The following is a 13,207-nucleotide window of genomic DNA, read 5'->3' as shown; positions in this document are numbered from 1 at the left end:
AGGTGATGTGATTCTGCAAATCAAGCTAAAGTGCATTTTGGATAGTATAAACATGTTAAAAGTAATGCTAGCATTTGCAGTGTTTGCCGCCATGTTCATGTGACATTGGATAACTGCATCTTGGCAAACTCAGGGTCGAGAAATCCTACGTTTTCCGACTTATAGTGCCATCTCATTGCAGTTTTCCTAGCCGGAAGTCGCCATTTCCGACTTTCCGGTACCTCTGGAAAGCAGCATGTGCCACCGTGCCTCCCAGAACAGCTTAGTACGGATACAATGTGATAGATAGATGAAGGGAGGGAGGTTGCAGGGTGGCCTAGAAGTTAGAGAGACCCTCTGATGAGCAGAAGGGTCAAGGATCAATCCACGGAACAGCCAAAATGTCCCGACACTGAAGACATCTCAACTGTAGGAAGAGCATGGAGGGGTGGATAGAAGGATGGAGCATGGAGGGGCGGATAGAAGGATACCAAGATTACCAAGATTAGAAAGTACCTCAGGGACGGAGGGAGGAAGGGGGAGGGATAGATGGATGGCAGGAGAAAGAGAAGGACAAATAGTTCAGTTTCTCATATGTCATGCTACCTTTTGACTACAGCCATATACAGTATAGTATGGTTGGCTATGGTAATTAGGACACACACAAACATGCACACAAAGGTCACTGTGCAGATAAAAAAGTCACCGACCCTTTCTGTTTTCCTATTATTGGAAACTGCCTAGTCATCATTGTACATGCTTGGATGTGCTTCACTGTGTCTGCGTCTATGTGTGTGTGTGTGTGTGTGTGTGTGTGTGTGTGTGTGTATGTTTACGGGCTTCTGTGGAAGTTTCCGCTGATTCATACCAGCAGGAAGGTGGTGACCTGAACAGGACAGACATGACATCATATCCTGTTTCAGATCCAGTCGCCAAGGATATTTAGGATTTCACATGAACAATGTTATTTTTACACAGAGGGTTTAAAGGAATAGTTCACCCCAAAAATGAAAATTTGGTCATTATCTACTCGCCCTCGTGTCAGTCGAAACCGTGGGGAATTTTTTATGTCCACATAACACACAGCAAGCGTGTCGGCCTTAGAAACATGATATTGAAAAATGGAATGACCTTTAATATGTGCATAATTCATCATCACAAACACTTTATTAGCAGTTCAAAATTATTCAGTATACAGGGGGCAAGAGAAGATTGCATTAATCTCACACAGGAAATAGTCCACTGTGTAGTGAATAGAGCATGAATATAGTCTCATAGTACAGTATATAATATAGAGCAAAGAATGACCATCAAATCCCATCCATCCCAAACAAAGATATGATGATGATGCAGCAATTCATTCTCAGACCTCTATGGTTGATAAAACCCTTTCAAAATCTTCCAACACTTCTTCCTCGCTCCTCGGTTCCTCCAGAACTTAAAGGCGGCCATGTCTGCGGAGCGCACCAAGGGCTTCTCCCACGTGGTGGTGTCCTCCAACCTGCGGGACGGCTTCTCCCTGCTCATCCAGTCGGCGGGACTGGGAGGGATGAAACACAACGCCGTCCTGATGGCCTGGCCGGCGGGATGGAAGCAAGCCCAGGACTCCTCCTCATGGAAGAACTTCATAGGTATACAACACAACATAAAAATAAAATCACTGCTGCTAAAAAATGTCCTTCTTAACAAGTCATTTAGTCTCACATTTAGTCTTAAATTCTTATTTTTCTTAAAACAGTTACAAAATTTTACCAGTGTGATAGTGAGATAATTTAACCTGTTTCCAGTGCAGTTTCACTTGTGTGTCATTATGAAGTCTCATTATCTTGAAACAAGGCAGAATGAGGCAAATCACTCTACTAGTATCAAGAAAATGACACTTGATTTGCATTGGAAACAAGTGAAATTGTCTCAATCATTTTAGACTCAATAGACATATGTTTTTTGCAGTGCAGTGAAAAGTAAGTATTTTCTTTTTTCTTTCTTGCTCTTTTTTTATATTTTAAGGGTTTAATTCCAAAAGGTTTTTCATTTGTTCTGGAAAAAAGAACCACCTTACCTGATGTTCACTGCTAAATATTTTTTTTTTAAAAAGCAGTTGATGATGCCCTTTTAAACGTCACTATCTCTAAAGCAGTATTTATTATAGTTAGACAATAATTCAATTTAATAATAACTCAAGTTTAACAATATTCCACAGTGCGTTTTACTTTAATTTGAATAGTTTTGCAAGGCTAGATGTCCCATATTTAAAATGGTGGATGTCTCACTTTAATGAAAATTCTTAAGATATAGTTACAAAACCATAAGCTATATGAAATCATGTATTTAGTATCAGGCGCTGGACCCCCTACTGATGGAAAACATTATACATACGTCCTCAATACGTTTAAAGTTTACTAGACAAAAGTTCATACCGTTAAATGCCAAACATTTAAAGTGACTCTCTCTCTGTCTGTCTCTCTCTCTCTCTCTCTCTCTCTCTCTCTCACTGTCTCTTTCTCTCTCTCTCTCTCTCAGAAACGGTGAGAGAGACAACTTCGGCGCACCAGGCCCTGCTGGTTGCTAAGAACATCGACCGTTTCCCCAGTAACCAGGAGCGGCTGAAGGAGGGAACCATTGATGTGTGGTGGATCGTACACGACGGTGGACTGCTCATGCTGCTGCCCTTCTTACTCAGGCAGCACAAGGTGTGTGTGTGTGTGTCTTCGGTCTTCTCGATCCCCTTTCACCTATTCTTTAGATTTGATTCTCTGAACTGAACTTCCACCCTTCTTTTCTGTCTCTCTCTCTCTCCCCTCCCTTCCTTTAGGTATGGAGGAAGTGTAAAATGCGCATCTTCACAGTGGCCCAGATGGATGACAACTCCATCCAGATGAAGAAAGACCTCCAGATGTTCCTCTACCATCTGCGTCTGGATGCAGAGGTGGAGGTGGTGGAGATGGTGAGACTCTCTGCATGCAGCCATTCATCCATCCAGTCAATCCAAGTCAATCAGTCCATGGCTAAAAATTCTTATATTTCTGAAGTTGCAAATGCTCTCTCTGCCTCTAGCATGGGAGTGACATCTCAGCCTTCACCTATGAGAAGACCCTGGTGATGGAACAGAGGTCTCAGATGCTCAGACAGATGCAGCTGTCCCGCACTGAGAGGGAGAGAGAGGTACAGTAAAACTCACACTAAAACAAAGCATTGTAATAGATGAGGGCAAAGATTGAGTTTGAAATATTACAATGTCAAATTTGAACAAAGTGTCCACAACACTATTAAGCATTGTGAAGTAGGACACACTATAACAAACTGTCTACTGCAGTGATTCTCAACCTTTTTCATATCAAGGACCCCTAGTATAGTACGCATTAGAGCCACAGACCCCCATTTGATGAGATTTTTTCTCTCTGACCCAAATCTGAGAATATTTTTATTGATATGATTTTGTCCAGAATTCCATGACTATCTGTATTGTAGGTAGAGAGATAACTGAAACTATGATCAAAATTGTCTTTTCTTCTACATTCTCTTGTAAATGAAATAATGGTGAAGTTTAACAATTCTTCAATTTGCTGGGGACCCCCTGGAACCCCCTCAAGGACCCCTGGTGGTCCCCGGACCCCACGTTGAGAACCCCTGGTCTACTGCATTGTACAACATGATGTCAACACACTATAACCAACTGTGTACAGCACTGTAAAAGATTATGATGTAAAGCTACACTATAACAAAATGTCTACAGCACTGTAAAACATTCTGAAGTACAACACACTCTAACAAACTCTATACATCATTTTGAAACATTCAGATGTAATACTACACATGATTTAAAAACACTTTAAGAAACATACTTTTTGTCTCAAGGGGTGTAGCATTTATAACAAAGCTAACAACTTCGCTGTTGTTGACCTTTGAACTCTTCCCCTGACTTAAATGCTTGCGTTGTGATTGGACGACGGGCTCAGATTCAGAGCATCACGGACGAATCGCGCGGCTCCATCAAGAGGAAGAGGCCGTCGATCATTGACATCCCTTCCTCCAACACGCTGCAGGTCCCCAGGATAAGCGCACCGGAGGACGAGGTAGCCACGGCAACCAGTCCCCCCCCCCATAGTAGCCGAGCACGATGCCATTGCTCCATCCATCTATCACTCCATCCTTTCTCTTCATCACGCGCCCACGGGCCGCTCAGGACAACTGGAACGTTTTGGAGACAGTGCTGTCATCAGCACATGTTCAGGTTCTGATGATGGCACCGTCTTCATCTTGTTTATATATTCCTATAAGTTCCTAGTTGTCTTGAATTTGCCATCTTCCCTCCATCCACCCTTCCTGTAGATGCTGACCGGGGCAAAGCCACAACTACCAAAAAGCCGCGACCAAAGGAAGACATTTACAAATTCCTCCTTTGAAGAGTAACTAAACCCCAAACCCAAATCTGTGTAAAGCCTGACATCTAATGGTGAAAAGCATGCTACTGAAATTGCCATCTGCTATTGGCTGATCTTTGGTGCCAAGTGATGTCACCACCTGTTGTACGCTACAGAAGGTGACATCACCTGACATCATCATGTTTGAGATACTCAAGCATTCTCTTTGTGATTTGGCATTAGGGCAAGCAGAGCCACCAATGTCTTCTTTGGGGAATCTAACTTTTCCATTGGATGTCATTGGTCAAATACCCAATGGATATTTTTCCCACTATAAATACTAGGTGGGGAAAACTTGACAAGTGCCTGAATTGAGTCCTGCTTGAAGCTGACTGGTTTTTGCTTTACTATGTAAGGCAAATGTGTCGCTCAAGTTGAAAAAATTCAACTGGAGCTGCATCCATCTTGCTTCATTTGCCTCTTTTCGTTGACTTTTTACGCATTCATGCTGTTAGAGTAGTAGGTCTTGCAGTAGTAGTAGTAGTCGTAGTAGTAGTAGTAGTAGTAGTAGTAGTAGTAGTAGCAGTAGTAGTAGTAGTAGTAGTAATAGTCAGGTGATGTCTTCTATTCATACTTAAATGCTTTGTAATTGGGATTGGGTCAACATGCAAGTGGTAGTTCTGTTGGACATTCCAACTCAGTGAGTCTCATGCACTTTCCACATGTGAAATAATATTCATTTCCATGACAATGTTATTAAAAGCCATGTCAGACATCCAAAGGAGATTACTGCAACAGACCAGGAATTGCCCTTTTTGTCCATTCCAATACTATAGAAATGCAACAAGTGTTTTCTACCAGAGCCTCCATGTACTGTCATCTCCATACTTCAAATACGGCTTCTCTTCCACCCATCTTTCCATCTTCCATCATGACTATGAAGTGATAAACATTTGCAATGGGCTCCCTGTCTGTTTGTTTGCATTGTTCCACTGTGATTCTATCTGTAGTCATGTTAAGTCCTACTGAATAGCTTTTTATCTGAGAAAAGCAGCAAAAATGGTAGTATCAGTCTTCCCCTATATCAACAAATAGCCATAAATGGAAAGACTTTGGTCAGGTTGAGTTATGGGTGCTATGTTGAAGCCCCTAGAAGTGGAATTTGATTAGAAATTTTTTTAGACTTCCCAGTTAATTAGCAAAGGATCAGGATTATGGAGCTAACATGGCTGCCACTGAAAACCACAATGGCCAAACGTTTGTCTTTTGAGCGGTCCGACCTTTCCACCCCTGACGTGGCTCCTGTCCTGCCTTCCGTTAGGCCCAGCTGATCCACGACCGCAACACGGCATCTCACTCGGCCTTGAACGCCAAGGCCGCCTCGCCGGAGAACATCCACATGACCTGGACCAAGGACAAACTGGTCAGCGAGAGGACCAGGAACAGGGAGGGCAACATGGGGGTTAAAGACATCTTCAATATGAAGCCGTAAGTAGAAGTAGCTGCACTGTAAAAAAAAAAAACCCAAAACAAATATCCATCTTAACAAGTCAATTAGTATAGTGTTAAAATCTGAAAATCGTGTTTTCCTTAAATGAAAAAAAGAGATAATTTCCTGTGTTTCAAGACTCAATACTAGACTAAATTAAAATAAAATGTGTTAAGATGGATATTTTTGCAGTGTAATATACATGTTTTATATATTATTATTATTATTATTATTCTGTACTACTATTGTCAGTATTCTGATAGGAGAAGGGATGGACAGGACAACATGGGGATTAATGACATCTTCAGTATTCATATATCAACTATTAGCAGTTCCTGTTCTAATCTTCTAATATGCAACTGTCTATGTACTGAACTATACTAATAGCAGTAATAGTTTTTTTTAGTTTTGTTCATACATGGAATGAAGAAAGAAACAAAGTCAATTATTTCAAGTCAAAAGACTTATTCAAAATGAAACCGTGAGTTTCAAAAACAGACTCATACTGTACTACAATATTACCAATATGCTCTTTAATATCAAACTATTACTAATATTTATAGAATTGTAATGTTACCTGCGACATAAAACCATAATTAGCTTATTCTAGGTACACAGGAATATTTGTTACAGCATTTGTCGTGTCACTGTGATTTTGACCTTGACCTTTGACCTGGTTGCATATAATACTGACGAAGTTGAAGTTGAGTTGAAGTTGCAGCACCCATTGTAAGTCTCTGTAGATAAAAGCATCACCTTTTACATGTTAATGCAAAGTATGTAGACCTTAATAATGTGATGCAACAAGTGCAGCAGTAATTCCTGCAATTTTGAAGCTGCCTCCACAAGGTCCAGTAAAAACTTGTATTTTCTCTATAGAGTTGAACTGATCTGTTTCCTACTATAGTAGTCTGTAGGATGCAGTCCACTCTCTTTATCACAGGAATTCCAGCATTGTGTTGGCCATATCCTTTTTTTGTTTACTACTAGCGTTGTCCTGCTTAAATGGATTGTGTCTGTCACGTCTATTTTTTCTTGTGAATTCAAACTGAATTATCTTCCGTCTGCAACTGTTCAGCACAGATCCTGAGATGGAAAATCTAAATGTTCCCTGTGACTGCAGGACAAACGTAAATCCACAAAAAGGACTTTCGTTCATTCTAAATGACCATATTTGCATGCACATTTGTACTGCCTGATGCCAAAGATGTGTTTGTAATTTTCAAACCCCTACTGTATAAAGACAATTTAAAACAGGTAACTTAATCAACTTAAACCCTAAGCCAACATTGCATTAATGTTGGATGTGTTGTTTTTGTTCCCTCCTTCTAGAGAGTGGGAGAATCTGTAAGTCACTTTTCCATCCACCTTTGTTGCATGTGCATGTACTCTGTGTGCTTGTGTGTGTGTGTGTGTGTGCGTGTGTGCATGTGTGTGTGTGTGACATCCACATCTCTCTGATGGCATGCACGTGTGAAAATCGAACCTCAGTTCAATTTGCATGAGATCGTCAGGGATCCTCAGGGCGCATGATGACACGACAGAAACCAGATCTCTTCCAGTGTTGCTTGCATAATGGAAGCTGAATGATCGGCAAAATCAATCCAAGGCTATTCCACTGATATTTTACCTGTTGCTAGAAATGGCAGGATCGTGTTCATTGTTCTCATTTATGTCTGTGTGTGTGTAGCAACCAGTCCAACGTGCGGAGGATGCACACGGCGGTGAAGCTGAATGAGGCGGTGGTCAACAAATCCCAGAATTCACAGCTGGTCTTGCTCAACATGCCGGGACCACCGAAGAACAAGGAAGGGGACGAGAACTGTATCCTCAATCAATCAGTCAGTCAGTCAGTCAGTCAGTCAGTCAGTCAGTCAGGTGAATAAAGATTTAATAAATGAAATCAATGCTGAATTCAACTAACCAAACTATTGTAGGTGGCGTATTTTAGGCAAATGTTTACAATTTACATGCATGTGAGTTTTGTTTTATCTGGTGTATGTCCTTGACCAGAATGTGTCTCTCAGACATGGAGTTCCTGGAGGTTCTGATTGAAGGCCTAGACCGCGTCCTATTGGTCCGCGGAGGAGGTCGGGAGGTCATCACCATCTACTCCTAGCGCCAGGGGGCTCCTGATTGGCTGGAAGGACTCCGGATGGAAGGGGATTGGACAGTTGGACAGCGGGGGGGGGGGGGGAGAGGGCGTGTGATTGGACAGAGCAGCGCCACCTTCTGGTTTGGAGGACCATGCTAGTTGTGAAAGACAGAGGGGAGTCTGCCTGCTACGCTGCCTGAGCTCGGTGCACCGTCCGGGGGCAGAGAGGCCTCTCTACACCCCCCCCCCCACCTTCCTGGGATTACTGTAGTACCTGCTGCCTGCCAGCCCTATAACACAGTCACCTCCATACACTGTAGGTTTTGAGCAGTGTAGGTTGTTCTTTGTCTAGCAGTTTTCTTAAAGGGATGTCATTTGAATTTTAGTGTGTTATTTTGCTTCACCGGGCACAAGTCACTCTGAAAACAGCTGGTTAGGATTGCTAGCATTTCCCATAGAAACCAATTCTGGTAGCTGCAAGCTAGCTCACTGGTTTCAGTGAGGAATGCTAGCAGTTCTGACAGTGTTTTTATTTATTGCAGTGCCATTACAGAAATGTTTTACTGCGATATGACAAGTAACATTCAAATTGAAGAATGCTAGGAATCCCTTCAACGAACTAAACCGAACAAAGGATCATGTGTCGATTCATCTACAAAAGATTCAGAACAAGTCAGTACAATATACAAGAAATGCATTGTTGAAATCCCAAAATGTTGGTGTTGGTTAGCCAGTTTCCACTGTGCTCTACTAGTATTTAACCATCTATAATGTAAAAATGTATTGGAACATTTGTCTGAAAATGTCTGGACTGACTTCCGAATCACGGGATGATTTGATTTGAGCAATTTTTTTAAGCCATACTATTTTACAACGTATCATATTTGCATCATACTAGTGCAACACCGGTTAAAGCTCAGATGTGGCTTTATTGACTGTACTGACTGTTCTGTCTAGACCAGTGATCGCCCTTTTTAATGTCGCTGATCACATGGAACGTGCCAAGTATGATCAACAAGGACGAGCTAGCAAAATGTAACAAAGGAGTATACAGCATCAGTTTTGATTTGATCGTTTTTGCAAGTTTTAATGGAGTTTATGTAATATTTGATTGACTTTTTTGTTTTTTTTGTTTTTTTTTATTTACATGTGAGCAAAATTTTAAGGCACATGTGAGCTCACTTCATGGCAAACCAGTGTGGTACCAGTTAGAGGTAGAAATATAGAGGTACACACTGGTAAACTGGTTGATTATGAAAATTGACCAACATGGAGGCTACATCATAATAGTATTTACTTTGTATTTTACTGTCTGATGTTATTGACATTTGAGTCCAGCACAGATGCAACTATCTACAGTGTGTCACGTGTTAGTTCAGTGAAAAAAAAAACATGAAATAAAAAAAATAAATAAAATACATTGTACAGAGTCTGGAACTGTGAATCTTATTCTTATGTTCTGTATTGTTTATTGCACTGAACTGTGTTGCTTTGGGAGTCTTCCCAGTTCACAGTAGTCTTGGCTGTTGAGAGATTTTAAGCAGAAATTGTTTGTGGGAATGCTATTGCAAGTCAATGGGGTTGAGAACCATTTTCCTGAAAAATTCCATGAATACAATACAATACAATACAATTCTCTGACTGTTTCACATCATAGTTAACACTGTTATAGTACTTTTTTTTCAGCGTGATTTCTCAAATAAGTTGTTTTCAACCCCATTGACTTGATAACAAATGCTAATTTATGGTTCCAATAATTCAACAACTGTCATATTTTGTACTGCAGTAAACTGCACACATATGTCCAGTTTGCTGTTTGTGCTTTTTCTCTAACTGATGGTCATGCATTTCCTCCATCGACCCTTGGGCCAATGAAACGTACTTGCATAACAGATCATATCAACTTTTAAGTTAAGTAATTAAAAAAAAAAAAAAAAGCATGAGTCATGATGTTTGCACGTGACAGTAGACGGATCTGATGGTCAGTGATCTTGCATGCCATTTTCAGTTTTTGTTTCACACTTTGCTTTTCACACTGGTTTCCATACCGGCCAGATGAGAACTGATTTGGCTAAATGCCTAAATTCAGAAAAGATTGTTTCAAACAAAGGCATCTTGGTTCTATTCACATTAAAAATATTTAGTTTTCTTGAAAAATGATACAATCTTTGCCTAGCCTTCTTGCAAAGAGTGTCAGCATTAGAATCCACATTTGGTCTACAGTCGATGATAGCTCCCAAATACTCTCCACAAATTAAATTCTCATATTCGCATATATAGCATATACTTATTATTTCCACCTAAGAACTAAGATGTCTTACAGCTTTGCAGCTAGTCCAGAAAGTATAACTAGCGATTATTATAAGTCTCAAAACTACAAATTCTGTGCCTGCAGATCAGTCTATCCATAATTGCACTCCTGGATTAGATGAGAGACAGTCTTACCAGTGGAGTGAGTCAAACCTTCTATTTTTTGACTGCATGACACAGAGTAAAACACATGTTTCTACACAGTGGTTTGCTCTCACTTGCGCCATTTTGCATCCCCAGTTGAATTAAACAATGCTTACTAGGAGGGCTGCAAAATGCCAACCAGAAAATGTCTTCAGAGAGCTTGTGACATCAAATGAAAGCTTTGGCGTAGTGTCAACCCACTACTGCCTTAACTGCCCCTGCAATATTTAACTTGCACTTTTCCCCCTAGGCTTAGTTGGAATATAAATGGGGGGGAAAAAAAGACTTGCACTTTCCATATTCATTTTTCCACTAGAGAGCGTAAAAGCACACTGGGTAAATGGAAAACTGTATTTCAGCTCATTCAACTGGGGAAAGTTGTTTTGCTGAAAATAATGTCACCTTATCCATCAATTTGTTTGATTATTTTATTAATTTAACCTTACATCATTAGGAATTTAGCTGGCACTTTTATCCAGAGTGACTTACAATGAATGCAACAATAGCAGGGAGACACAGAGAGAAAGAAAGGTGATAAAGACTATATTTATTTAAAGCAAACACTGCAACAAATAATTATAATAAACCATTTTGTCTCATTCAATCAAAAACAAATGAAAAATTCTGAGATATTCCACTTGTTTAATGACGTTTCAAGAATTTTCTAGTCAATCTTGAAACAAACTTGATTCAAGAACAGACTTGAAACAAGCTGATTTGCATTGGAAACAAGTGGAATTATCTCACCTCATTGGCAGATTTTTAGACTCGGATTGTAAGACTCAATACTTGAATGAATGTCTTACTTATTATTATTCTTCTTACTTATATTCTTTAGTGTTATTGAATAGGTTCCTCTTGCTAAAGCTGTGAGTGTTTCTGCAGAGATCAGAGAAGATTCCACGTTCATCTGTATCAGAGCTTTGGGGACCATTTGCGTGTCTCAGTTATGACCCAGAAAACATTAGAGAACTTGCCCACAGCCAGCAAGTGTTTATTCAAACGTATAGGAAATGTGCTGCTTGTTGATTCGGCTTTGTTTTTTTTAGCACAATCAGAGCAGCAACCACCCATGACGTGACATGAAATGCGCATGAAATCTCAAAGTAGGAAATGAGGCCTAGCGACCGGCTGCTCAGACAGAGAGAAGTATTGTGATTTCTCTGTTTCGCGTCCTCTCATCACAACTCTAATGCCCCTTTCTGTTTATTTGACCCACTTTCTAATGAGAGCCAGGGTGGGGACGGTTACTTTACCATTGCATTCCACTGCATATAAGGAGTTGAAATAGTGATCGGTAAGATGGACCTGATGGATTACAAAATCAATAATGCCCTCTGATTCATTTCAATAATTTTGGAACCATTTTGGCTCCAACGTTCATTCAAATTTGAAGTAAGATGGTTTAATTCACAGACAGTCATTTTAATAATGTGAATGTCATCATTTACAGCCATTGTCAACTGTGACTTCAAGATATGTGAAATGGTGTGATGATAATTTTTCAATTAAATTGCCTTTTTTTTTCGAAATACTTTTTTTTTTTTCTGATCCAAACCAGTATGGAAGACGAATAGGATGGAAGGAATAAAGGAATAAAGTCAGAATTTAAACTTAGAACTCTTAATTAATCTCCTAACTCAAATACATTTTTCACATGTGGCCCTAATCCTCTTCCGTAGCGCTTTAACCACGCATGTTTTCTGTCATCAAGTATCTGTCATCTGATTACCCTGCTATTTATTTAATAATTCATTTTCCTTTGTAATATTTGTACCCAGATTCAACAAGCAGCTATATTCTCGTCAGATGTAATCCGTTACTGTCTGACCCAGATGACGGTGGAGCCGGCTCGTCGTTATCTCTTGCATAACCGGCCCGGGCTCGGTTCTCCAAAAAATCAATTTAGTGCTAAAATCATCTTTGTCTCTTGGCTCACAAAAAGAACAAAGGCAAATCTTTCGATGCTAAGATGCTTTTTGGGGAAACTTGGCCGTGGATAAATGGCTTCCTGTTTGTCCCACAGAGCGGTTAGCTGGGTCAGCACGCACACCACAACAAAGTCCTGGATCCCAATCACTGATCGCCGTCTGAACTGGAACTATGCTGCCGTGCATCCTCTCCTCTCCGCTGTCTGCAGGCTAGAAAACAGGCAAATATTCAATGAACTACACCACCAGTCAAAAGTTTAGACACACCTGATTGAATGTTTTTCATTCTCTTAAAGCCATTTTGATCTAAAGGCTCCTGCTTAAATGCTTGAAATGTGTTTCTTAGACAATTATAAATAGTGAAGTTGATCCTATGTATGAATTTCTTTCCAAAGCCTTTGCCTTTCCATCAAGGCAAAGGGCGGCTGCTTTAAAGAATCTAAAATATAAGATAGTTTTGATTTAACACTTTTTTTGGTCAGTTCCATTTGTGTTATTTCACAGTTTTGATGTCTTTACTGTTATTCTAAAATGTGGAAAATAGTAAAAAATAAAGAAAAATGTGGTGTGTCCAAACTTTTGACTGGCAGTGTACGCTCAGTTCAAAAGAATAGACTGTCGCATACTGTTAACTCAGTTTGACACTTTATTGTTTCCCCAGTGGGACACATAAAAAAAGACCACAAATGTCACTGAATGAAAACTTTAACACAGAGCTGGTGAAAAACAAGAAGGGAAAATGATGGGTTCTGCTGGGATATGTGGAAGCTTCAGCGGCAAGTTTTTATCATTCAGAATTTAGCAGGGCTTGTTTCCTGTTTGCAAAAGACTCAGAATTAAGAAAACCATATGTGTGTGTGTGCAGTTCTGAGCGATCGCATGTATACCGTGGGGTGTG

General features: G+C 40.2%; 1 pseudogene; it reads left to right on the top strand.

Moving 5' to 3' along the window:
* Nucleotides 1–9,595, top strand: part of LOC139639777 (solute carrier family 12 member 7-like) — a 37,479-nt pseudogene extending 27,884 nt beyond the window's left edge.
* The last annotated feature ends 3,612 nt before the right edge of the window (nucleotides 9,596–13,207 follow it).

This window comes from Centroberyx affinis, unplaced genomic scaffold (genome assembly GCF_046629955.1).
Source record: "Centroberyx affinis isolate AG114_WGS23_722 - 3 ecotype Tasmania unplaced genomic scaffold, CSIRO-AGI_Caff_v1 ptg007680l_1, whole genome shotgun sequence".
In the NCBI taxonomy this organism is placed as follows: Eukaryota; Metazoa; Chordata; class Actinopteri; order Beryciformes; family Berycidae; genus Centroberyx; species Centroberyx affinis.
This window is presented reverse-complemented; position numbering and strand designations above follow the sequence as displayed.